General features: G+C 39.3%; 1 long non-coding RNA gene across 2 annotated transcripts; it reads left to right on the top strand.

Annotated features, from left to right (window-relative positions):
- The first annotated feature begins 474 nt into the window (after positions 1-474).
- On the top strand, positions 475-25,914 carry LOC101750667. Of its 2 annotated transcripts, XR_005861930.1 has the most exons (7): positions 475-2,171; positions 4,113-4,196; positions 11,511-11,643; positions 12,589-12,646; positions 14,408-14,466; positions 16,636-16,753; positions 25,639-25,914. It is a non-coding gene; the product is annotated as an uncharacterized LOC101750667 (long non-coding RNA). The 2 variants fall into 2 exon arrangements; XR_003076420.3 differs by lacking the exons at positions 475-2,171; positions 4,113-4,196 and adding an exon at positions 7,204-10,989 and having other exon boundaries at positions 25,639-25,908.

Genomic DNA, 25,914 nt, shown 5'->3' with positions numbered 1-25,914 from the left:
CCCGTGCCTCAGCACCAGCTCGAAACACGAACAAAAGACAGCATGCAGTGCATGCCCCATATGGTGCGAGGACGGGCTACAGGTCTCGCTTGCCCATCCACCAGCACTAGTGTGTCCTGCTGGTAACCAGAGCTCTGCTTGCAGAAAAGGGAGCAGGGCTCCTGAGGAGGAGGAAGGCCTGAGCAGTGCTTTCAGTCACTCAGAATATCCCTCGTGGGGGGATTATTTGGATGATTGCAGGATCATTTGGTGGCTCTCTCTCATAACACACCTTTGAACCTAGACTGCCTTAATCTAGTCCTGAATAGAAGTTAATTTAGAGCTATTCAGAAGCTAATTTAGAGAGATTTACTGAGCTCTCTTCAAAGGAGCAGTCTTTTAGGATTCCATTTCTAAAACACGATTTTTCTTTTTTTACTGTGATTTCCAGGCTCTGCCTCTGGGGGGGGGGGGGGGGGGGGGGGGAAGGTGCCTTGGTTGCTATTGTAACACATTAGGTGATGGTTACTTGATATTCTTTTAGGAGTTCTTCTGGGAAGACCAATACTTATGGCAGCACAGGGACAAGCTATGTGTGACAAACCAATGTGACCTTTGACCCCACCGGTATAGGCAAAGACACCTTCCTGGGCTATCCTACAGCTTTGGGGATGCCCTTGTGCCCATGGGGTTGGACAAGGCCTTCCCTTGGCTTCAGGCTCCAGGCTGTAGTGGCTCGTAAAGCAGTCTACTCTTGGGTCCAGATCATGCCTCTCACTGTGCTACCATTTGCATTGTTTAGTGTATTAGACTCTGAATAACCAAAGGTTTCTCCTGGCTGAAGCTTGGGTCAGTTGAGGAGATTCTGTGAACTATGCTGACACCCCCCAGGCCATCTGAAAGGAAAACCTCCTCTAGTGTCTGCCTCTAGTGTCCGCCCAGCCTAGGGAGGCCAGAATCTGATCTGCTGTGGGGGCTGCCATAGAGCTGACCTTGTCTGAATCCATAAGAATGTTAAGGCCAGCATTGTTCCACAGGATGCAGCTGAGGAGGAGTGGCAGAGTGCTGCTGGGAGCATTGGCAGCCCCAGACTGATGCCAGCAGCAGATGATGGGGACAAGAGGAGCTCAGGTTGCTTGGCAATACCCTGTTGGCATAGCTCTGTGAGCCCAGAGATTAGAATCCTACAATCATTTGAGCTGGGGCCTTTAAAGGTCAGCTAATCCAACTCCCTTGCAATGGGCAAAACACTGGGTTAGCCAGGCTTTTGTTGTTCTTTGTACAAAAACGCACTAAACATAAGGAAGCCTTTTCCAGTAGAATTGTTAGAATCATAGAATGGCTTGGGTTGGAAGGGACCTCAAGGATCATCAAGCTCCAACCCTCCTGCCACAGGCAGGGCTGCCAACCTCCATATTGAATACCAGACCAGGCTTCCCAGGGCCCCATCCAACCTGGCCTTGAACGCCTCCAGGTGGTAGAAAGATGGGCCATAATCTTTGGGTGAGAAGTGCTTGTGAATTACTTCTTACAGGCAGATTAGCAACTTGTTAGAAGGAGGAAACTTTTAAGAAAATGCGTTGCATCGATTTTAAATCGCAGAAAACATCCACTTCCCTGTAAACTTCATTATTTAGATATTATCTGAAAGAAATGTCAGGCTGACTCTTCACCAATTGTTTGCTGCTGATTCTCCTGTTACTTAATGGTTGTTCTGAAAGTTTTCACACCAGCTTCTCTTGAAAATTTGTAAATCTGGGGGCAGATTTCATTCAGTAGCATCGTTTTTGTGGCAGGTACACAAAGTTGAGTGGGCTGGTCACGTGCTTTCCATCTGTCAGCCCATCACTGTTAATAGGTGCTTGAAGGAAAATTGCAGTTATTTCGTGCAGCACTGGATGCTGAAAGTTCATGTGTCAGGAAAAGAGAGACATGGATGGAAAATCTTTTATAAGACTATTTTTTTTCATCTACAGATTTTTTTTTTTAATGCTACCCTTTTAGGGTCAGTTATCTTCTGTGATCTTGTACTAATTTGGACATCCTGATGCTCCTTGAAGAGGACATTATACTCGGTCTGGATTCTGCCTACTCTGAGATGTTGAAACTCAGGTGGATGCTTTTCAGTGCTGTTGAAGTCCACATGAAGGCTGGTGGAGAGCTGTGGTGCACGTTTTCCTGGCTTCATGGAGGTACAGTTCTTTCACAAGTGCCAGCTGTTGACATCTTTCTTTTAACCACTCTCTATGTTGATGTTTCTTAGTTGTAGAGTTGTGCTGCAAGATCCAACAGTATTGCAAGAGCACTCTCCACCACAGATGCAGGTACCTTGAATGTAGGTTAAAGCTGTAGCTCTATATTTTTAATGATGAAACAAACTTTCCTGGCTTTCCTTGGCTGAAAACCACTCTAACAAGCCAAATTACCCACACTGGTCGTTTCCGTGGATGCAGTTTGTCCCAGGTGATAAATACAGAAAGCTGTGCTAAACCTGGATTAGAGGCATCCTGGAGTATTCTAAACAACTCAGTACTGAAGGGTTTTGGTATGGTGTATTACACCATGCCATTTTAGCAAATTAGTCCTGTTACTGTCCAGTTGGCCATTTATAGCACAGGACTCAAACTGAAGTTGTGTTCCTATTGACTGTAACAGTAGCTTGGTGGGCTCTTTGGCGTGATTCATCTCTCCTAAATTTAGCTGCCTAAATAGTAGGCATCTCATCTGAACCAGTCATCTAGCTTAGTCTCAAAATTAGTCATCAGAGATAAGCAGCTCAACGGGTTAGTCTGACCTGTGTTAGGGAGGGTTCTAGCAGGGACTGGGAGGTAAGTCAGCTCAGGAGAAAGCTGTTTTTCACTGGTGATTCTCAATTCAGTGACTCTTGGCAGCAAGGCAAGAGAAGGCTCATCCTTTGCTATCTGTTTTCCAGAAACATCTTTTAAGCTTCAGTTACCAATATCTTTCCTCGTAATTGTGAAAAAAATGTTTGAAGCACCGAAGTGAGCTTTTCTGCTGTTATCTTTTGATGATTTCCTCTTTTTTTCTTAGTGTTTCTTCTGTGGATTAGAATAATTTCCATGGTTGGATGAAAAAGTGGAAAGAGATGTTCTGTATTCTTTATTTAAACACATTTTTTTCCAGTAATCAATAGCTGAACTAAAGCTATGTGTTTCAGTGCTTTCTCCTTTAAAACATAGATCAAACAGTGGTGTGAACCCATACATCTTCCCTGTCAAACATTTAATTTATTGTGCTGTTCATTTGTAACTTGAGACTAGAGAACTATTGGATGACAAAAGAGGATGGATGGCTTTTTTATTGAGTCCTTACACAGCTGGCAGAAGATAGCAAATGGAGGAAGGAAATGTGCAATACTCATTTCCAAACTCCTAATAAATCGTGGGTGGATCGCAAAGGGTTTATGCTAACCTGTAACTATCGCATTGCATTTTCAAAGGGCTGGGGGTTCATTATCATTTGTCTCATTCACTGTGGTTAAACTGAGCGTCAGAAAGTAGGTTAATAAAACGTATATAGTGACATACAGCAACTGTTATTATGGATATGTAATATCAACCATTTTTAACTCAGTTTTAGCTCTTACTTCATCCCTCTGGAATTAAAGTATTGTTTAAACAGTTCTTGTTTGGTGTTACTTATCCTATTATATTGTAAGAGCTCCTTTTCAACTTAGTCCTTGGAGTGTTCAAGGAATGTGTAGATGTGGCGCTGAGGGGTGTGGTTAGTGGTATGGTGGTGATGGGTCCATGGTTCAACTAAATGGTCTTAGTGATCTTTTCCAACCTTAATGATTCTACGATATTGGGAATGTGTGGTCAGCAGCTCTCTTCTTTGGTAGCAGCTCTTGATGCTGAGCTGGTTCATGCACAGAATGCTGCTGTTGGCAGCACTTGGGAGCCAAGATGGTGCTACTGTCCTGAAGCTCCCAGTTATGGTGCAGACCTCACCCCCTGGCCATCCCTCCTGTTATCTCTCTTCCTCTGATCATCTTGAGCTGCATGAAAATATTACTGTTTTATAAAATACCCAGGTAAACTGGTTTGAGCTAAACATTCCCTGGTTTAAATCTTAATTTTCTTTTTTTTTTCCTCCCATAATGAAATTGTAAGTTACGTCTCAGGCTTTGGGGACTTCTGACTCTGCTTATCTGCTGCATTTGCATCAGCATATCCACCCCATCTTTCTATATATAGGTAAGGACCTTACTACTTTTTGGTAATTTTACCTATTTATAACGTTCATATTCCTACCAAACCTCAAAAGCATGGACACCCCCTAAATTTTGTGTGCCAGTTCTCTTGCACTCTCAGCATTCAGTGCATGCTCTTACTATGATTCCTAGCGAGGAAAAAAAGACTATTACCACAATAATTACTGGATTAGTAATCCAGGAGAAATTTTTGTTTCTGAACTGAGAATGTTTTGTCACTGTGATACTTGGAGAAAGAAACTTCAGGGAATTTCACCCTTAAAATACATAAATTTAAAGTACATATTTTTTTTTTAAATGATTGCTTTACCACAGGCTATCAGTGGGTATAATCCATGCAATCTGAACTTCAAAGTGCTTTGTTATCTAATAACAGTAGAAGACTTGAATCCACTCACTGAAGGGGGACAAAACCTATTTAGCATAGTAATTAGAGATTGTGATGGGTTACAAGTTATCCATCTTGATGGGTTGCTTAGAATATATATCTGTATTTTACATCTCCCTAACATTCCAGAGGTTCTTATGTTTCCCTTTTTTCTCTGGTTGATTTTGTGTGTAGGTGTGTTAGTTAAAGACGTTATTGCATGTTGCACAAACATGCACATGGTGTGTAAACTAAATAGCAATTAGCAAAGAGCATTGGAAAAGCTACTGTGCTAGTAAAAGTGTTTCTACTTAGCAGAAGGTGAATGAATGTATTACATGATAGTTCTCTTAAGAATTTTGAACAACATACATATGAAGCAAATGCAAAGCAAGGAATATCTGAGCTTTTGAAAAGAAGTGAAGTTCCTGCTTGGCCATGCCTTAATGAACGTGCTAAGTCACGTTGCTTTTACCTACACAACATGAATAGCTCTTCTCAATATCCGGTTTATTGATTGGACTAAATGGTTGTCAGTATATGGCTGCAAATGTCAAACGCAGTATTTATAAAAACATTGACAATAGATTTTTGCATGTTAATTTTTTAGACAAAATATAGTTGCATATTAATTGATACTGACCGTGGAAACAACATGTAGAATTAATAATATTGATTTTTCTTTTCTTGAAGCAAAAGTTGCTTTTATACCACAACTTCATTATCTAGAAATCAGCATGATGAAATCTTACAGTAGAGCACATGAATGGAACAACAGAAGTTAAAACAGGCAGAACAAATGAAGAGGAACAGGTAGATCTGATCTGCTGTGACAGAACCAAACAGGCTTAGCTGCCTCCTGCACGTTGCTGACTTCACTGATTAAGCACCACCCAGACGGTTCTGTTTGAGAGCTTTTGAAAATCCTTTTAAATCTTAAAACTTTAAAGACAAAGGGAGAAGACTGCATAACTTTCAGGAATTAGCACTTAAAAATGTCTTTGTGTATACCCCTACATGGAACACTTATCACCTTGTCTTCAGCAGCTAGTTTGTAGAATCTGTTGTTAGTGTGTTCCAGCAGATTGTCTGGCTTGAGACCTTATTTATAAATGCATTCGTATGTACAATTCCCCAGTCTTTCATCTGGAGGTAACATTTGAGTTTCTGGAGATTGGCTCAGAAATCATTGCTTCAGATTTCAGTGTCATAAATGTGTACCCAGCTGCTCCCTTCATGCTTTCCTCAACAGAAAAACTTATGGAGCTTCTCTTATCCAATGGTAACTCCAACCCAGGCTAGCAGCTTTTCAATTTCCTGTGAAACCGAGCCTATGGTGTTGAGTCAAAGCAGTGTGCTCTAGGACAGCCCATGTGGCAGGCCAGCCTGTGGTCCTCATGTACGACAGTGTTTGCTGGATGGATCTACAAGCAGTTTGTTACCTTAGCCAAAGGGGAAGCCGAACAGCACTGGGGCAGAGCAAAGCCATGTATCAGCACTAATAAGTTTTCATTCTGGCATGTCAGCATCCCTGGAACTGACCTGTGAGGAGCCAAAGAATTTGACTGGGAAGTATGAGTTATTGGGCAGGTGCAGAAGTCAAATTCTGCACTTTGGTTTTCCCCAGATCTACATGGCTCATCCACAGGACTATCACCAATGCTCATTAACACTGTGTTAATGAGCATTCTCAGTAACTGATACATACTTCTACAAATTATTCCTGTGGTTGTCTCTAAAGGGACAGATTAAAGCATGCTAAGCTAGATGGTCTGCACTAATACCTTTTGACGACTATGTGCACACCAAGATGTAGGTAGGTATCAGGAATTAACTGCTGAGGGACTGCATCTGCACACAAGGCTACCCTGCACATACAAACACATTCCTCAAGACTTGCATGGCTCTATGTGTTAAGAGACTTGGAAGATTCAACATCTTCAGAAGGAAATTCTAAACAAAAATTATGCTCCAGTTGCTTCATGTGAGCATGTTGCAAGTTGCTTCTCCATTCTTTTTAAGGAACTGTACTGAACTTAGAACTAAGTAAATGAAAAAAAATACAGTTGGGAAAAGATCCATTAGAATTAAGTTGCAGTTATTATAAACTACTGTCACACTTCAAATATTTCTAGTTTCCCCTTTGTTATTTTATTTCTTTCAATACATAATGGGACTTATTCAGTAAGGGAAACAGGCTGCTTCAGTAGCCCATTGTGTACTTCGTTTTTGCTAACCTTTTGTCTGCTTTTACATCTTGCCACTTTAGCAAGGAGAGGTATGGGAAAACCCTTCTTTCAGGGTTTTTCATTTAAACTTGTTGCAAATTATTTGACAGGTTTTGTTTGTCCCAAGTGCATCTCCAAGTTCTTTGTACCAGAGTCCTTGACAGCATTGGTAGTTAAAACATGAGGTGTCTATGGGATGTTTAGGTATTAAACAGTAGTTTCTGAAATTCCAGACATAACCTTGGCCACACAGCATTCCTCTTCTCCCTGTAACATTTTTACAGTTTTACATGCATTCTCTTTTTTCCTCACAAGGTAATATAAAACTACTTCCCCAGTGTTTTAAATGTCAAAGATGCACACTGGGGATAACACAGGAAAAGGTTTTGTTTAAAATAGACTCAGCAACACTGAGGCAACCAATGTTTTATTATGTTGCCTGGTGAACTAACCCTAGAGCAAATGATGCAGGAGGATGAATATGTTTTGAAGGCCTTTGAGAACAATGATCATTCTTCAAATATATTCTAACTGCAGAAACATGCCTAAAAAATAAATATTTTGTTTACATGGAGAGAATACATAGTGTTCATTATTGTTTGGAAAAGTTTCTTTGCTTGCTTTATACATGAGCCAAAAAAGCTACCTCTGTATTTGCACCTGCCTAAATATTTCATAAACTGTTCTGCTGTAATCTTGATGGTTTCCAAGCTCAGGTTGATGCTTAGAGTTTCACTGATGTTCAAGAACATGCATGTGGCTTTTATGTCACAGCTGTCTCCACATGTAGGAGATGAAGCAAGACTCTGTCCATACATTAGATACTGCGCCCGCCACTTAAATTTCAGTGTGCCACTGCAGTGGAGTCTCTTAGCGCAGAGATGCAAATAATATCCCTTCAAGATGTTTCATAGCTGAGCTCCAATCACACAAAGCAACGTATCCTTTTCACTACTGCTATTGTGTTTTCTTTTTCAGTATCCATTGTGATCTTTTTCATAAGTCAACATATTTTTTCTCTCTCCCTGAACAATACAGAATAGTAAGAGAATTATAGTTTCCGAGGGTAAAAAGAATGCTAGACTTGGCTATGTGTGTCTTAGTTTTAGAGCTTTGTTGGATGCATGTAGAATATGTGTTTTTTGTTTAAGTGTTCTTAGTTTGAAAGAGTGAGATGGATTGTATTTTTCTCCGTTACTGTCTTTTTGGTGCATCTTCACATAGAAATGTGTTTGTCTCTTGGGAAGTTGGCAGTGTAAGTGACTGGAAAAACTAGCTAATAAATCTGGGATTAATAGGGCTGTAGACAGCGAAGTACATAGGTGTAGGAAGGATCACCAGCCACTGAATGCTGCACATCTAGAAACTGTCAATAGAGAGTATGAAAAATGTAAAGGACAAAGCAAAACTAGGAGAAGTTCCAGCTCGTTTTTCTGCTTGCTGAAGCAATCTCTCACTTCAGCATATCCTGGTCCCCTAGGGAAGAGTTGTTCTTAGGGCTTGATCTTGCTTCTACTCGCAGCCAAAGTAAGTCTCCTTTAGGTTAAAAGTGGATAGGATCACATCATTAATGATCATCTCTCCAAAAATAGAACCAGCAAAAGTAACAGTGCTTCATGTTATACTATACTCTGCTATACTCTGTATACAAAGTAGCTCTCTATTCTTGTGTAAAAATTTGTTCAAATTTAGAGGTATTTAGAGATGTGTATTAAATCTTTAAAGCTGATTTTTCCAGTTCTCTTAATTAGTGGACCAAATGATGGATACAATTGCTGTGCACTTGTGGTATTGAGGACAATTTCTATTTGAGGAGGGAAAAATGTGAAGAAATTTTCTGTGTGCTGAATTAAATCCCTTGAAGTCGATTGTGGCCAGGAATGTAAGTAAATTAGCATGGTGCTCTTGAATTCAGTGGAGCCACACTGATGGCTGTTACCTGTGATTGATTATCATTGAATAATGCAATGAAATTCCTTGTTTATTAACACAAGGATAAAACGAGAAAGGGAGAAAAGCTGCTACCTTTCTACCACAACTGGCCAAAGAAATGAGAACTGCTAAAGATTTACACCTTTGATGTGCTCTTCTTTTACCTAAAACTGCCATAAATAGCAACAAACCTATGAACTTCATAGGACCATGGGTCTGTACACAGAATTCTTTCTGGTTGGAAGGGCAATGTTAAGGGAGGTACTCATGGTGTAAAGCAAGCACAGCATCTTGTTTCCTATTGCATAAATAATCGTACTGATTATAGACTGAATGAAGTATATGATTAAGTTCCAGACTGGCGATGCTAGGGTTGGACAGAAAATCTTGACTTGTAACATCATCTGAAATAATGCTGTTAAGATTTGCTCTTAACCAGAGTTGAGGTTCACTGATGGACATTGTATTGCCATCTAGTAGAAGGTTTCCACTGTAAACAATGTATGAGGCAGAGTCAGAGCGTTAGTGTATTTCTCCAGCAATGGGTGGAAAGAGATTACCATAACAGAGGTGGTTATGCTTCTTTGCACCCTAGGGATTCAAATTCTGTGTCAGGATTAAGATTTGTTTATGTCAGTCTAATTTGGCACTTGAGTTTTGCTTTCTCACAGCCACACTCGTCACTGACTTTGCATAACAAGCAATAAATGTGCTGATCATTGTTTATGCTGAAAAGTATGGCATACATCTTCACAAACACACACTCACAAAAAAAGACCTACCTTTGATTTAGTGAGATGTGAAGCTTACTGCTCTGGCCTCATTGGTATTCTGCAGTGGTTCTTTATTTAGTTTTTCTACCTGAATGATGAGAGTTCTCACAACATGGATGTTGGGTATGCAAAAAGTGCAACTTCTGATATTTTCCAACATTAGCATTAAAAAGTTTATACTCTATGGAGAAAGTACTGATGGCAGACCTTGCTGTTGTTGTCTTTTTAACCTTAAGCTCTTTCAGTGAACATCAAGTATGGATCCCTGTGTGAGGAGGGAGACCGTATTACTAAGCCTTGCAATCTGCTCCTTAGCTTTCCAGAACAGAGAAGTTGCATTTACACTAAGTCCTGAATTTACAAAGGCTATTTATTTCCAATTTTGCACTAACATAGAATTTATTTATTTATTTAAAAAGCATGCTCCCTCATTTCACTTTCACCTTCTGCAGTGAAGTCTTGCTTCTTGTGGCTGTGACCCCAGAATCAGTTGCCAGAGAAATAAATGTGATGACACAGATTAAATCCTTCAGCACTGAATCGAGTGCAAGGAACAAAGGAGAAGATAAGTGCCTTTCTAAAATAGAAACATTTATTAGAAAAATCCATTTGTTTTTGTCAGCTCTGTTTGAACAGATTGTTCCAGTATCAAAATCTCCACTTAATTGAAACATATATATATACATATACATACATATATATACATATATACATATATATATACATACATATATATATAAGTTTTGCAGTGATATATATATATATATATGTTTGGCAGTGATCTCGTGCTCCTGGTTCTTGCCTAGTTTCTGCTTAAATAAGCTGAGAGGCTTCTGCTACTTTCGATGGACTTTGTTTAAAACCTCTGTTGAAAACTCTTAACATCTGGCAATGCTAAACTGAAAAAGCAGTATTGAAAGTAAGAGTTTGTCACGTAGAACCCAGATCAATGTGCTGGGCTCTGTGCTTTGCATTTAAGAAAGGCTGAGAGAAAAGAAAAGGGAGAGAGTCTTTTCCTAGAAGAACCTAGAACAAGATCTTAAACCATGAGTGCTGGGGTATCGGAATTCCTTATTACCCAAATATGTGGAAATCTCGCCTTCATCAGAAGTTCCTACACAATTTTGGCACAAATATAACAATTATATCTGCAAATGAGAAAAATGTGTTCTGTAATAAGACTTGCCTGGACTGCAAATTAAAATGTTTAAAGAACACCATTCTTTAATTTTAGGCTCACCTTTAGTGGAATGTGATTTAGTAGATTCCTTGTCTACTCCTTGCTCAGCCTTTGCTGCCTAAACATAGGATGTGCTGCTCAGGTCCATGTGCTCAGGTCCACTGTCAGGGAGAAGCTGGCAGCTCTGAGGGGAGCAGGGTGAAGCCAAATACTGAACTGCATGCTGGAGGCTGCTGTTGACTACAAAAGGAGTTGAAGTGACCAGCTGAGATCAGCTTCTAAATGGGTAAACCCAGGTGAGATGCACACTGCCTCTAGCAAATGAGGAATGTGGTTGGAAGCCTTTCTCTCTGACCTTCAGGAAAATATGTACTAAGAACCTGCAGTCCAGCTGTCAGCCAGAAGGTTGCATTCTCACTGAAAGTGGGTTTAATACTTAAAGGGGAGATGGGTAATTAAGACTTCATCTTCCAAAATATTAAATATTGATTTGTAGACACTTAGAAACAGGCATAAAGCTCTCCTGAGAACTGGCAGCAACTGTAAAAGATTATAAAAGATTTTAGTTCTCCGTGTAGAATTTAGCATTTATTTTTTGTTTAAAATTTATGAAATAAGGGTAAAATAAATTAGGAGGTAACGTCTGGCCCTCTAAGTGCTTACAAGTCCTGCTCTATGTGACCATTCAGAGGCAAAATGGATGTACGGTATTTTTTAGGTTTGTATTGGCTTTTGGTTTATTGAAGTGTCAGGGGGTTTATAAGCTCTTCAACTCCAATTTTTATTGTTTTATCCAACTACTGTCACTTCTTATCAGTATTAAAGGCAGAAATCAAAGCACAGGACCCATGGGAAGCGACGTTTCAAATGTACACCATTGCTTTTCTTCGTCATTGTTCTGAACTGTGCACCCTCTGCTCCTGACAGTGCACCCACAACAAGATAAGGAGGTGAGTTCACACTTTGTTAATTCATTTGTGAATTAAACAAAGGATTTTTTTTAACTAGAATGTTTTGGTTTTTTTTTCCCACCTCCCTACTCCTTTTTTTTTATGATTAGGGGAAATTGATGCAACACAAGAGGCCCTATACAGGACATCTTTGCCTTAGGCAACCACTTTGTCTTTAGCCTTCCACTTATTTTAAGTTGGGAATGTGCATGGTTGCATCTGTCCAAGGAGGTGAAAATAAGTATTCTAGCATAGCTGTTTCTTACAGGTGACTCTCCCTGAGGAAAAAATGACTCAGCTTTATTAACTGGGTTAGAAAAGCATGGCGGGTGTTGCTCTGAGTCAAGGCAAGCAGGTGCTGAGCTGATGCAAGGTTACTTGGATAGCTGTGCCTCTGCAGGAAGGAAATAAGTTGATGGTAGAGCAGGAGTTAAAAACTTTTTTTTTCTTTTACCTTTTCTTTTCAGCTGTCTGTGTGATGGAAACCAAGATGGATTTTCCCAGTTCATTTTATTTGGTTTAACAAGTATATTGAATTTAAGAGATGACATTTTCTGTGTTTTATTCACAGTAGTTTCAAGTTGATCAAATCCATTTCAGATTGTTCCCTAGCTTATGCAAGCTCACTTTAAATAAGTGTAAACAAAACATGTGTCCATTTTACCACTGGCACCATTTATTAGGTTTTAAAGGTGTATTTCCACCATGCCATCAAGAGCAGTAAGGGGGGAAAAAAGGGAAGAGCAGCGACAGAAAATCTATTTGACAGAGTAAATAGTCTCTTTGCTGTGTGTATATATAGGTGTGTGGGTTTATGTGGGTAATGGCAATGGCACTGATAGAGCAGACACGTTTTAGCATTACAATGACAAATCATAAAAGATGACACACTTAAAAAAAAAAAAAAAGATGTTTATTGGAGACATGATTATTTTCTATCTACAGCAAATGGAAAATTGACTGAGATGAGAGAAGCCAGCAAGTTAAGGTCCAAATTGAAACAGTAAGTTATGTCCATGTGGCAAGTAAAAAGTAATTAAAAGAAAAAAACTCACCAATTTTAAAGGGGAGAAAAGAGAGGTAATACAATTAAAGTCAATGTTTAAATCTTACTTAAAGCACTGCAATTGTCAGAAGCAAATATTTCATTACAAAGATGCTGCAGTGGCATAATCAGGGGGGAAGACATTAAGGCAAGGCAGGCAAATCTATACATTTGCACATTTCATATTTATTTTTAAATAAGCATACAGGATATTTTTAAATCCTTGGAATTAAATTAAATTCTTTGCTGCCTTTGACTATTTCGACTGGGGTATATAACCAGGAGGGAAAGATACTTCATGTTATTTTCATTATGACATTTTTATTGTTAAATGTTGTGCACTGAGTTGAATTTTGTTGTGCTCAAGTTTAGATATTTGAATCTTGAGGTCTTTTTATTCATCCTGTCATCTGTCATTGATGTAACTGACTTCTGTGACAACACTGACAGGATTTATCCAAGAGTTTGCTTGACGACACTTTATAAAATCAAATAAATAAAGGAGCCCATCATCTGGGGGATGTGGGATTGGAAGCCGGTGGATGTTGATGGTGCTCAGTTTTACAAAGAGCTATTCAGGAACTCACCCAACCACCTCTTACAGATTTATCTCTTTTTGTGTATGACCATGTTCATATTCCCTTCAGGCCGAGGGGCAAAATGTCATGTTTTTTCTTTTTTTCCTTGTTCTTTCTTTCCAAAGACCTGCCACGTGATCAAATATGTACCTGCATTTTTTTTCCTTGACATTTCAGAAATACTAAATATTGTATTCTGGTGATAATGCTTTCCCAAGAAGGAAGGAGATGGCCCATTTAATAATGTATACTTCATTTACAGCATGGAGTGTTAGCCAACTACTTGTGATGATACTTCTTCCAGACATAATACTGTTATATGCAGAGTTCTAACTACATTTTTAAATAGAACAACAACTGAATGATACATTCAAAATAATTCATGGAGAGGAAATAGAAGTATTTCAGCATGGGAGAATATTTATGCATTATTTAACAGCAATAATGTTTGAATTCATACATTATGCAAATGCCGTTATAATCAGGAAAATGAAAGAACTTGGACTGCTGCAACATCTTTAAATCTACCATTAGGTACTTATTTGTGCATATCATTTAATACTGCACAACGTTACAGTATGTCACTTGAAGAGAGTTATCAGAGACCAACAGGTTATAAAAAATAAAGCTGATGAATTCCAGATTGCTACTTCGATGCTAACATCTATAAATTTATCAGCAAACAAAAGTAAAGGCTTTAGTGGTAATTTACATAAGCTCCTCTTGTGGAGACAAGTTACTGGGGTTTTATGTACAGTTCACATTTTGCTTTGTGATCCTTGCCTATGCTCACCCACGCACAACAGACCAGCAAACAGTGTGGGCTGACACAGAAAGAAAATTCTATTTATTTTCTTAATGTATCAGCAGCTCGATCCCTAACTATCAAAACCAGCATGCCTGCTCATCTAATGCCAAATAGCTTCGGTTTAGTCTCCTATTGTCTTTAAGATAAAATATAAAAACATCAAATAGCCTCTAATTTGATGAAATGCATTTATAGACCTTTCTTCTTACTACTTAGATCAATTATATTTTCGCTTTATTAAATATAGAAAACCCCATGTATATGTGCACATACTTGATTGCAGTATCCTTGAGTCACTTTTCCTGTATGTACCATTCTTCGTGATTTTTGCAGTTTGAGTACATAAGTGTCTTCTGTGGGAAGAGGAGCAACAGCTGCCCACCAAATTGGAAGTAAGTGTTCTATCTAACCTTATTTGTTTTCCTACCAAACTTTATCCATGTTTAGTGTATTGAGAGGGCAGATGAGTGATGAAGGAACTTTGTAGCCAGCCATGGGCTCTGCCAGGTGCCTTCTTGCCTTTTAGGTCAACATTTGGGAAAATGCTACTATCAGCATTCCCAAACATTCATAGTGATGGAAGGTTTTTCCCCTATAGTCCATGAGTGAACAAAATTTCTTCCAAAATATTTGTATTACAAAGCCCTTAATTCTTCTTACTATTTCTGTTAATGATAACGTAACACTGACAGCAAATAGAAATGAAGAACATCTGTGCAGAAGAGAGCAAACCATTTTCTTAACCCATTAAAGTGGCCCATCACTTGTCATGGAGTTATTTACAGACATGGCCAGTTGGAGATGAATTTATACTCTGATTTCCATGTTGTGTGGCAAGCAAGAAAATTTGCATGCAGATGCCATCAATCCGGTATGTCTCATAAACACTATATTCATGTAATAGCTCAGAAAATACAGAACAGATCTTCCTGCAAGTGAGTGGCATTTGCACTCAGTTTGGGTACTCACCAACTTGAATCCGGTCCACAGCCTGGAATTTTCACTGTGCTAGTGTCTTCCAGAAATTATTACTTTTTATGGCAGACTGGATGCAATACTGTTTGCTCCTTCATCACAAAGGCTTCCAGGGTTTCTGCTGTAAAATCTCTTACTAACAAGAAAACACAGTTCAACCAATATATTGTGCTCCTGGCTAAGAATTGGCATACAAAAATTCATCCTGGAAATTTTTATTAGTAGCAAAAGATAATAACTTCTTAGAGTGCAAAATAATGCATGAACTCCCTTTTGCTGAGCATTAACTAATTTTTATGGTATTGTGGTAATCAGTTGTCATAAAGCTGACTTGGAAAAGAGAGGGGCAGTAAGATGCAGCAGGCAGCAATGGTGCAGTAACAACATGTACGCACTCCAGTGCCAACTGGAGATCACCAGCTGATGATAAGGATACAGGGCTGTAGAATTGTGAGTGCCCTCATTTCAGTTGGAACAGAGCTGATTTTTCCTTTAGAATATCTGATATGTTTTTGCTTGAGGAGAAAAACAGTGTCAATAATGCACTGATCTTTCAGTTGTGCTGAGAAGTGCTACATGGAGCCAAGAACGTTTCAGTTACTCAGCTTCTGTTGTCCTGACAGTGAGGTGCTGGGAGGGAACAGAACTGGGACAGCTGACCTGGTCTGGCCAAAGGGGTATTTCATTAAGATATGACATAATGCAAAAGAAAAGAAAAGGGGGAAAAAAAAAAGAAAAAAAAAACCCTGAAAAATAGTGGGGAGTTGGTTGTGTGGGTAGCCATTGCTTGGGGGCTGCCTGGGTATCAGCCAACGAGCGGTGAGGAATTGCTTGTGCATCTTTTGGTATATATATGTACATATATCTATGTATATAATTGTTACTTATATAGTTAATTTTATAGTTACTTATATATACACACATACATGCAAATTCTAACTGGAGGAGGGGTGTGCTTTCCTAAGAGAACATACTCTCTTTCTGTAAAGTTATGAGCTATTAAGATGGCAGAATTGTATTTCTGTGGACTTAAAAGAGGGTCTACTAAATGATGACCACAAATTGTACAAAGCCAGAAAAGATCATGTAACTTGTTTGAGATATTGTTAAACAGTTCAATAGAATGCCTGCATGTGGAAAAAGATCTCCAGGTTGTCTGCTTTCCTTAGATCATCCTTTGGAGGACAACTATCATTTTTCTTGCTTTTAGTAGTTTCTGATTGTACTCAGGACATGCTCCAAAATCCACTGAAGTCAACAGGAAAAATTACCTGGTAGCCCCCAAACACAATTTCTGTGGTTCCTCCACATTCAAAATCATCAATTGCCATCCACAGTGTACCAGAAGAGGTCTGGAATAACTATGTAAAATTAGATCTGATATGAAAAAATTGGCACCGACTTCAAAATAAGATAACCCAGTCAAATGTTACGGTATTTTTCATTTAAAGCACAATCTTAATGTATGTTAAGTTTCACGCTGTTAGCTTACATATTCTTACAGTGAATAAATAAGTATATTTATGTATACCATGATGTAATGGTAATGTACCTCCTGTATGACCGTCTGACATTGTTTCTTCTAGGAAGATATAATGAATGCATCTTCTCTGAATCACAAGAAAAAGACTATTTCAACTTAAGAGAACATTTTAATCTCAGTCAAAATGGGGCATCTTCACCATAAGGTTGTCTGCAGTCATGGTATGGCTTTCCTGACTTTGCTAATTCCTTTGGGCTTTAATTAGAAACACTTCAGCAACACTTCCTAAAGCATGCAAATGTTGGGGCTCCCACTAACAGTATTATTAAGATAGAGTCTTAATTCATTTTTCTATGGTGGCAGTATGTTTCTTCTTCAGTTTATTGTGGCAAACACTGTCATTTCCACTTCTTCCAGTGTCTGAAGCTTTCTGCTTTAATAAATGCACATATTAGATGCTATTCTCTCTCAGCTTGATTGGTGTATAGTGTCAGAAAAAAAGAAGGTCACAACGATGTTAAATTTGCTGCTGAGTAAAGGATCAGAGTGTAAATGAAATATTGAAAGATGGGAAATGAGAATGTGCAAGTGTAAATAATGTATTAATTATTGACAGCTAAGGGACCAAAGAGTCCTATTTAGTAATGACATCTTCATTGTCACACTGCCTGACAATATCTCAGGTATTTTTACTTTAATAAAAGGTTTTCCCCCCAAGACAGTAAGTATTTCAATTTTCCTGTGTAGCTTTATTGATACTTTTTATTTTCTTTAGCTTTTCTGTATCTTACTGTATTCTAAATCTTTGATTCAAAAGGGGGTGGGGGAGTAGTGAATTCCCACCAGCAAAATATTTTTTCTTATAATAAAAGATCACAATATTGAGGTGCAAAAGGAAATTGCACCTTGTTGGTTGTTTATAGAAGTTAAAATACAGTTTAGGAAGAGACATGCGTTAGCTAAGGGCTTGGTTTTGTCAACAGGACTTTATGGTAATTACTTGTGCTTATTATGCCAAGAGCTGAATTGCTTTCACTGTGGCTTCCCACAGTGGTCTGCTTTGCTTCCCCAGCTCACTGGAGCCCACCTGCCCACTGGCAGCCCAGGGCTGGGGAACCCTCTGTGCAGTGCCCTGGAGGACAGCAGGTGATGCTGAGGGTTGGGGTTAAAGCAAAATAAAAAAAAAAGGTATCTACTGTAAGCTGGGTGACATCTTACAGTTGAATCCTATTTCACATTAAAAAAGGCAGATTCTGGTCTGTGGAATTATTTAGCACATTTCTAATAATTAATTGTTAGAGATAAATTCTTGCATGTGGGAAGATGGGGAAAAAAACAACCAAAGGAATTCTAATTCATTGTTTTCAAAACATTGTTTTGATGGCATCAGAAAGACCGCTCATCTGAAGAAGTTCCATTTCTTTGATTAACAGATCTTGAAGTGTTTACATAAGATACAATTGATGAAACATTTGCTTGAGATTTCCCATGCATCAGTTGCACACAGCCCAGCTGTGTTTCCAGCCAGCAGCACTGCTTACCCATGGAGCAGTGCAAGTGCTCTCCTGGCCCGTGGTTCTGCTGCTGGGCTCTGTAGGGAAAGAGCAGCCTTGTTACAGGGATGCTCCCACCTGCATAGCCTGCTTCCAAGGTGTTACTTACAGGTGTTGACACCACTAGGAGAAAATGTGCTTCCTATTTAGGTAAGTCTGTTGTTTCTTACAGGGCATGTCTCAAATGTTAACAAACGCCATATTTGATGCTTCTTCCTCTGCCCAAGAATATAACTTTATCAAAACGAAATTTCCTGCTCGTTTGAGCAGTCTCCATAGCAACAGTACTGTACACCTGTGATGTACCGGCACAAGCTGTTACTCCCGCTAGTTCATAGGTTGTGAGCTGTGCCCCACCCTCTGCTAAAGCCAGGGTACATCTCCCATGTATCCATGGCACCTGGCTCTCCATGGTATGTATCTGCAGTCTGTGTGTAAGATTGTTGTTGTGTTCAGAATTGGCGCACTTACATTTTGTAAATAAATACAAACACGCTGCTTACATGAAGTTATACGCTTGCAAATATTCAATATATTCCTGTCCTGAGGGAAGACTTTATAATGCAAAAATTATACAAAAATAAAAGCTCATGCTTACATTTGCTTCTGTAAGAGTTTCCTAATTCAAAAAATTCATAAAATGCCTCACTCTTGCAGATCTGTCAACCTGTTAATAATATATCATTAAAAAGAGAATAAAGCAACGGCATGCTGAATTATTTAAATATTGTTTTAATGGTAAACTGGAAGTAATTATGCACCTTTGGCTATCAATATTGCAAAGAGCCTGTTGCCGTTCACTCTGTAACTTTTAGTGAAATTGAACTCACTAGTAAGAAACAAATGGTTGCATTTTAAAGAAACCTGAAATTATTTCCCCAGGTCGTTCATAAGGTAGATCATTACACAGAAACATTTTCTTAGGCAAAGGGGAAAAAAAAAGAGCAAATAGCTTACTAATGCAATGGAAATCATGTTTGGAGCTTCCTGCGTTTATTAGCTTATTTAAGAGGAGGCAAATTGCAAAGAAGATCTTTGTTTGAAATGCATGCAGTATAAAACCCTGTGTAATCATGGGTATCACTCTCCAACATACTATATATGGCTAAACATAGCGGTTCCTGCCTGACCCTGTGTTCTGACGTGTGTCTGTGTGTTCTCATCTTCATCTTCACTCTCAGATCTGCCCTGCTTTCCATTCTTAACTCGGTATTGCCCATTACTGAATGCAGGGCAAGCAAGAAGCAAAAAGAGTGAAATATGACAGAAGATACATGCGTATTTTCAAAACCAATAGCGGTCTGCCTGACTTTTTCTAGTATCACTCTGTGTTGCAGTGTGCTTGGTTTGTTTTTTTTTTCTTCCCCAGTTTTATTATACTTCTCATTTTTATGCCAGTGATTGTAGGCTTTCTGCACTAAGAGCAAAATCTCTTGTCCTTGTTCAGCAAACAGAGTGGACAATATTGTTCTCTTCTTATTGGGGAAGGAAGTCAGGCTGGTGACTCACGTCACGTAGGCTGCAGCCATTGAGGCAGTTTAGTTATGGCTGGGGACTGGAAGGGAATGGAGGTTTTTACCAGCAGTTTAAGGATAGGAGACAACTATCTCCCGTTATTCTTGTTTTTTATAATAACTATTTTTTCCTCAAGTGTAATTGTTTTCAGGTTTTCTACTAGGAAATATCTGTCTTTTATAAGCTGCTAATACTCTGCTTTAGGCAGAACACAGTGCTTGGAGCTTATGGAGCCTGATTTCAGGGAAACTAGCAGCATTATTGATTTTCATTGGGCTTATTAGGATCAGCGTAACATGCACTTTTGCTATACTAGATTGTATTTGGCTTTCATCATGAAATCTCATTACACTAAAAAGAAATGGAAACAAGTTATGCAAGTAAAAGATTTTTCAGAGTACTATAATGAAATTACTTTGCATCTGTGAAAACATGCTTTGGATGTAGGTCGTTCAAACCCTGAATGCTTCTGGTTAGACTCTGCTCTCATTTGCTTTTGAAAATTAAGAATAAAATCTCCAGCGTTAGCGGAATTATTTTAGATTCATGCTAATGTAAATTAAAGTCTAGCTCGGTCCTTGAGGTACTCGTGCTGTCTGAATCCTGACGGTGAATCAGTGAGTTCCTAGGAAAGAGAAGCCCCACTTGTTTGTCTGCTTGCAGCTAGGATGGAATATATTATAGCCTTTCATAGGTGTGTAAATTGCCTGTAGTGTCAAGTGTATGCTCCTTGTAAACCCCAAGCCAGGATGAACAGTGGACAATAAGCTCATTTTCACCCTTTTGTTACAGCAGGGCATTGGCTTGTTGCAATCTGTTTGTTGACAATGGCTGAGGACGCATGAGCTGGCAGCTCAGCATGGCAGCAAGGCACAGATCCTACTCCCCTTTTCCAGGGCTGCACAGGGAGGTAGTGATGCCATCATCCTGCATGAGGTGACAGCAGGCCTGGGGGACATCTCCACAGTCAGACCTTGTCTCTTGGTGTGCTGAGCCAGTTCACAGGGCTGAGGAAAGAACTTTTGTTCACTGGCTTTCATTCTTTCTTTCCTAAGCACTTTAAATTGGTGAAAGGGAAAATATTTCCCCTAGATCTATAGTTATTCTGTAAGAATGTCTTGAGATTCTTGAGCTGTCAAGAAAAAAATATCCCCTGGCATGTTTTGATGGTGTCTCCTAGAATTTCATATGTTTCCTAATGGCTCGGATGATATTATTTTTGGAAATGCTCTACATTTGATTAAATGCATGTTCTTTTGAGAAGGCAGAGAAGATTAATTTTGAAGAAATATAAAAGGTGATATTCAAGCTTCCTTTCTGAATTCATTAGCACGTTTCAGATCATAGAGAACGATCTATGTAAGGTACCAAAACCAGCAGGCAGCACTCAGTTATAAACAGTAATGCAGAATAGATGTCAAGAAGCACAAATTCAAGATACAAAGCCACAGCTTCAAAGTTACCTGGAGAATCACCTAAACTTAGCATCAGTCATTGTATGCCCAGTTTTTGGATAGACTTGAGTCCTTCACTGTTTGTTTGTTTGTTTGTTTGTTTTTTACAGAGAAACTTCAGTATCTTTTATATCCTGAAGTGGACTGATCATGTCCTAAGCTGGAAAGCTCTTTTCATAACTTTTCAAATTTTTCTAACACAAAAATACATTCCTATAGAGGAAGGTCCCCTTAATGTACCCGTGATTGTCTTTTTTTATTTGTGAAAAGGATTCTCAACCTGCTGACCACACAACTTTATGGAAGAGATATCTCTTCCATTGTTGTAAATGACACTTTCCTCTGATGCTACAGAATAGTAATAAAAAGTGCCTAATCCATCTGATTATCCAGCAATCCAGTGTTTCTCTGTTGGACTCTGCAGACCAAATGAAAACAATCAGTAAGACATTTCAAGTAGAGACTTTCCTGCAAATACTCACATTCATAGATCTTACTATTAAAATAAAGAGGGTGGCACATCAAATGAGAAGTCATCTCATTTGCTAGTGCAGCTATGGGAAACCTGTTGTTAATGTGTAGCAGGAGAGATTTGTTTCTCTAAGTGCAGGTAAGGACTTCATTCAGATCTCAGCTTTAGAGTCAAATTAACTGAGTGAAGAAAACATCATCTTTCTGACCTCCTACCAAAACAAATGCAGCAAAAAGCTGCCTGAAATAAGGTAGCTTACTAAGGCAACGGTAACAGGTGCTATGAGTAGCTGCTGGGATTCTGTTTAATATTAATCTAAAATAATTTAAACACCTTCTTAATAGCCTTATTTTATGTCTCTTATCTTGATTTTAAAAATTGGAGCATTCCCCTCAGTGCAGTTAATAGGGTCAGTCTGTGAGCCTATGCTGGTTACCATGCCTTCAGTCATGTGGAATCCAAACAGCCATTATAATTTGTTTCTAAACAGATCAAGAGCTATTTACCATCTCAATGTTTTGTGCACAGCTGGGTGTCTGGCAAACATCCAATATCCATTAACATTTAAAAATTAGTCCCATAATGCATCTTTTCTGTGGCTTGAGGAGTATACACACTGACACATGTTGGGAACCAATTATATTTGCACCACCATTAGTCTGGCTGCATTCAACTTCCTAGTAAATGAGGGCTAATTTAGTTTCCAGAATGGTGTATCTTAAATTCATGCAATGACCTTAGAGAAAGCAGAGTATCTGAAGATATAAAGAGGAAGGAAATGTTCAGAAAGAATAATGCTTCCTTTTTTCTCCTGAAAACATAAGAGTGCGTTATTATATATTCCCAGCATCCATGCCTGTCCCTGAAAACCACATTTCTCTAATTCAATACTTCTAAAATTTGTAAGCAGGATTTATGTAAGAAGGGATCACACCGATACAGTAAACTCCAAGACCTCCTTGCTCAGATCAAACCTGCTAATGGACCTTTTTACAAAAGCAATTGAAGGCCTGCCTGTAGCAGGTCTGACTCTTTGTGTTGCCAACTGGTTTTTAGTGTTCTATTTTCCCACCAGCAAGAGAAAATAAGAAATACAGGCTTCACAGTAAGTGCTGCCTACACTGCTTGTAAAATATATTATAACAATGCCATGAAAATGAAATGACCTCCACAAGCAGCAGTTTGGCAAAGAGGTTTAATGAAAACAGAAGTACAGAAGTATTTCCTGAGAATTATAGTTTGCTAAACCTCTGCCTCCATGAGAAATTCCTTCAATAATATCGGGGGTGAAATGGAGTGTCTAGCTTGGCTGGCATGTAAGTGAGAAGACGGATTTTCAACACCTTTCCTTGCAGTGTGTCTCTGGGCAATCAGGTTCTAGACTGATGGGCGGCTGCTGCTGACTGCTGCAAAGTGCTGCACCAAGCTGAGCTCGGCTCGCTTCATCTGTGTCACGCTGCTTAATAAAACTAAATTGCTCCTACAAACAGAACACTGCTTTGCAGCCTTTTGGAGTTCAGAGATGGATCAAAAATGTAATTTTTCTTTAAAATTCCTCAGAAGTTAAAAACTCAGGAAAACAGGACTTGACTAACTGGGCACAAAGAGTCCATTGAATTTCTATATTTTTTTCCTATTTTTTTTCCTATTTTTGGTTTGTGCAAGAGGTAGCTTTTTGATGAAATGGCTCCTTGCGGATGCTATCTTGAAACCATTTGTTGTGCAGTCAGTATTTACAGATGCTGTTCATACTGCATTTGTCTCTAAATACATAGCTTCGTATTTTATTGGTTTCAGCAGAACCCATGCTTGTAGTTCACAACAATAATATATTTTCATGCATCGTTGGCAATACAAGGCTTCATTTAGACTATTGATTAACATTCTGATTGCATTAGGACTTGTTAGCTGTTCATACCTTTTTATTGTTTGGTGATTTCAAGAATTGACCTTTGCAGATTTACAGGATCTAAGCAATTAGCCAGTAATAGATTAAATTAATAAAGGAGATTCTATCAAATCTGAGGGCTTCACAGATCTATCATTTAATATCACTGTCCATTTCTTTGTTTGCATCATGTGCAGCCACTGTTGCTAGCAGAAGCCCAGGTACTACAAAACCTCCAGGAGGCTCTTGAGGTGCGCTCAGAAAGATGTTGCTGAGTGGCATGATCGGTTAGCTATGCAAAAGGTAGGGATGAGGGGTGGCAGGAAGGTTGGCATGTTTTCTTTTCCTGTCTTGACAGTCTCTTTTGTTTTTCATCTATGGATTTAACAAAACAAAACTCAAGCTGACTTTAATTTTTAATTAAAGTCAATAGCTTGTGTTCATACTGATGTGTTTGGTGCAAAGAGGAATAAAAGAAAATACAGAGAGAATTTTGAAAGAGAAATGCATTTCTTCAGCTTAATTATTTAGTTTCCAACTAAGAAACAGCTCTGCAGAGGTTGATTATCCTTCAGGGATATGTTAGAATAAGTGAACAATTAGCTTGATTTTCTGTTGAATATGTAACTCGTGACTCAGTATGTGATCTATTAAAAAGATGATAATTCCTCTTAAACTATGTGCTAATATACTTGGAGTCTGTTACTGATGGTAAGAACCAGTGAAATAATCCTGTCCCTCACCATAAGAGACAGATTGCTGTCTTGTACAATCAATGGGAATTTTAGGTCTTCTAAAGAGTGTATTGCTTATGCACCAAGGAAAGAGAAAGGTAAAGCTTTCCTGATAAAATGTAAACTGGCACACTACACGACACTTCATTGGCTTGAGAGGTGACTTGGAGAGCTGAATGTGTGAGGCAGGAAAGGACAGGGCTTGGTGTTAGTCCCACCAGAGGTAGGCCTGGCCGATACAGAGCTGTTGCTGGGGCCACCAGGCAAAGGTGCAGTGCCAGAGACTTGATGTGGTCTTCATTGGACATGCAGATAGCAAGAACAGCAGGACTGGAAGGGAGATTTGAGTTGTGTAGTAAGCACATTTCCAAAATACCACTACTAGTGCAAACTTGGCCTGAAGTGTACTGTTCTTGCTTCCATCTTGTGGATGGATTGTGAATATCCAGACCACTGAGCCATTTTTTTTTTAATGCCTGCTGATACTTCTGTCTTGTGGTTGGATGGAACACGGAAATTTGCAAAATATCCAAATTTCACATGAGAAAAGCAGAAGAAGTTTTGTGGTTTGTTTGCGTGCGTCTGTCTGTCTGTCTTTCTTTCTTTGTACTGTGAGATGAACTTTACCACAGGAAGAAACCAAGATGTTTGAGCTTAAAAATGAGCTTTATGAAGGTGACTTGCAGGAGGACAGAGTTTGCAAAAGTACTGCTAAAATTCCTGCATACATCAGTGCCACTTTGCGCACCTCAGTCTGTCAAACTGCTCTCCTTCAAACAGCCATGGAGCTGTGCTCGCCTGTGGTGGGCCTAAATTAGAAGGCACCTATATTTTTGACATTGAAGCCCCCATGGTATCTGAAATCTTGCTTCTGGTCATGTGTAGAATAATCTCAGTTCTATCAGGACTGAGCAGTGTGGTACTGAAAGTGTGTGCCTTCATCTGCAGCATGAGCCCTGTGTTTTAATATACCAAGACAGCAAAATCTGGGACTCGTCACTTCAAGGCCAGACTACTCTAAATGCTTCCTAAATCTTCCCAGCACACTAATGTAAGGGAGGAAAAAACCCAACCCATGTTTTCTTTCCTGGAATTGTGGCAGGATGTTAAATAATCCCTCCCACACTTAACTTTTCAATATCAGATTTAAGGTCCTACATTAAAGAGAAGCAGTCAGTGCTGCTGGTGTGGGCACAGGTTGGCTCAGGGCAGCCACCAGCAATTGGCACACAATGGCATGGCCACCTTTGCCTCAGTCCTGCAGTGTTGGATGTGGCCTTGTCGGAGACCTGCCTGTATGGAGGAGTCTGGCCAGCCTGCCTGAGAAGCCCCATCCACCTCTGGTGTGGCTTCTCCTGGTGCTGAGGGGCCTTTTGGACCAGAAGCATGTAGGGTCTAGGTGTGCCAGGGTGCTGGTGGCTTCTCCATGGTCAGGAAGCAATCTACCACAGCTTCCCTTACTTAGGGTTTTTTTTTCTTAATTACTTTAGCCACCTCATGGTGTCCGGAAGATGCCATGCACTGGTGCCACTGCATCCTGCTGCCACGAGCTGTGTGCTTGCAGCAGCGTCACCTGAAGAGATGATTCCAATGTCGAACACCTGAGCACGGCCCCTCTGTCCTCAACACTGTGCCCTGCCCTCCGGCTCCTGCCTTGGGATTTGCTCCAAGATGTTATGTAACAGAAGTCACTGGGAGGTAAAAGGTACATAGCCTGCATTTCTTTTCTTTTTAAAATGTGATTGTAAAAGATGGCAGCTTTTTTC

Source organism: Gallus gallus, chromosome 8, assembly GCF_016699485.2.
Source record: "Gallus gallus isolate bGalGal1 chromosome 8, bGalGal1.mat.broiler.GRCg7b, whole genome shotgun sequence".
Lineage (NCBI taxonomy): Eukaryota > Metazoa > Chordata > Aves > Galliformes > Phasianidae > Gallus > Gallus gallus.
Note: the sequence above shows the minus strand (reverse complement) of the source record. Positions and strands in the feature narration are given on the sequence as shown.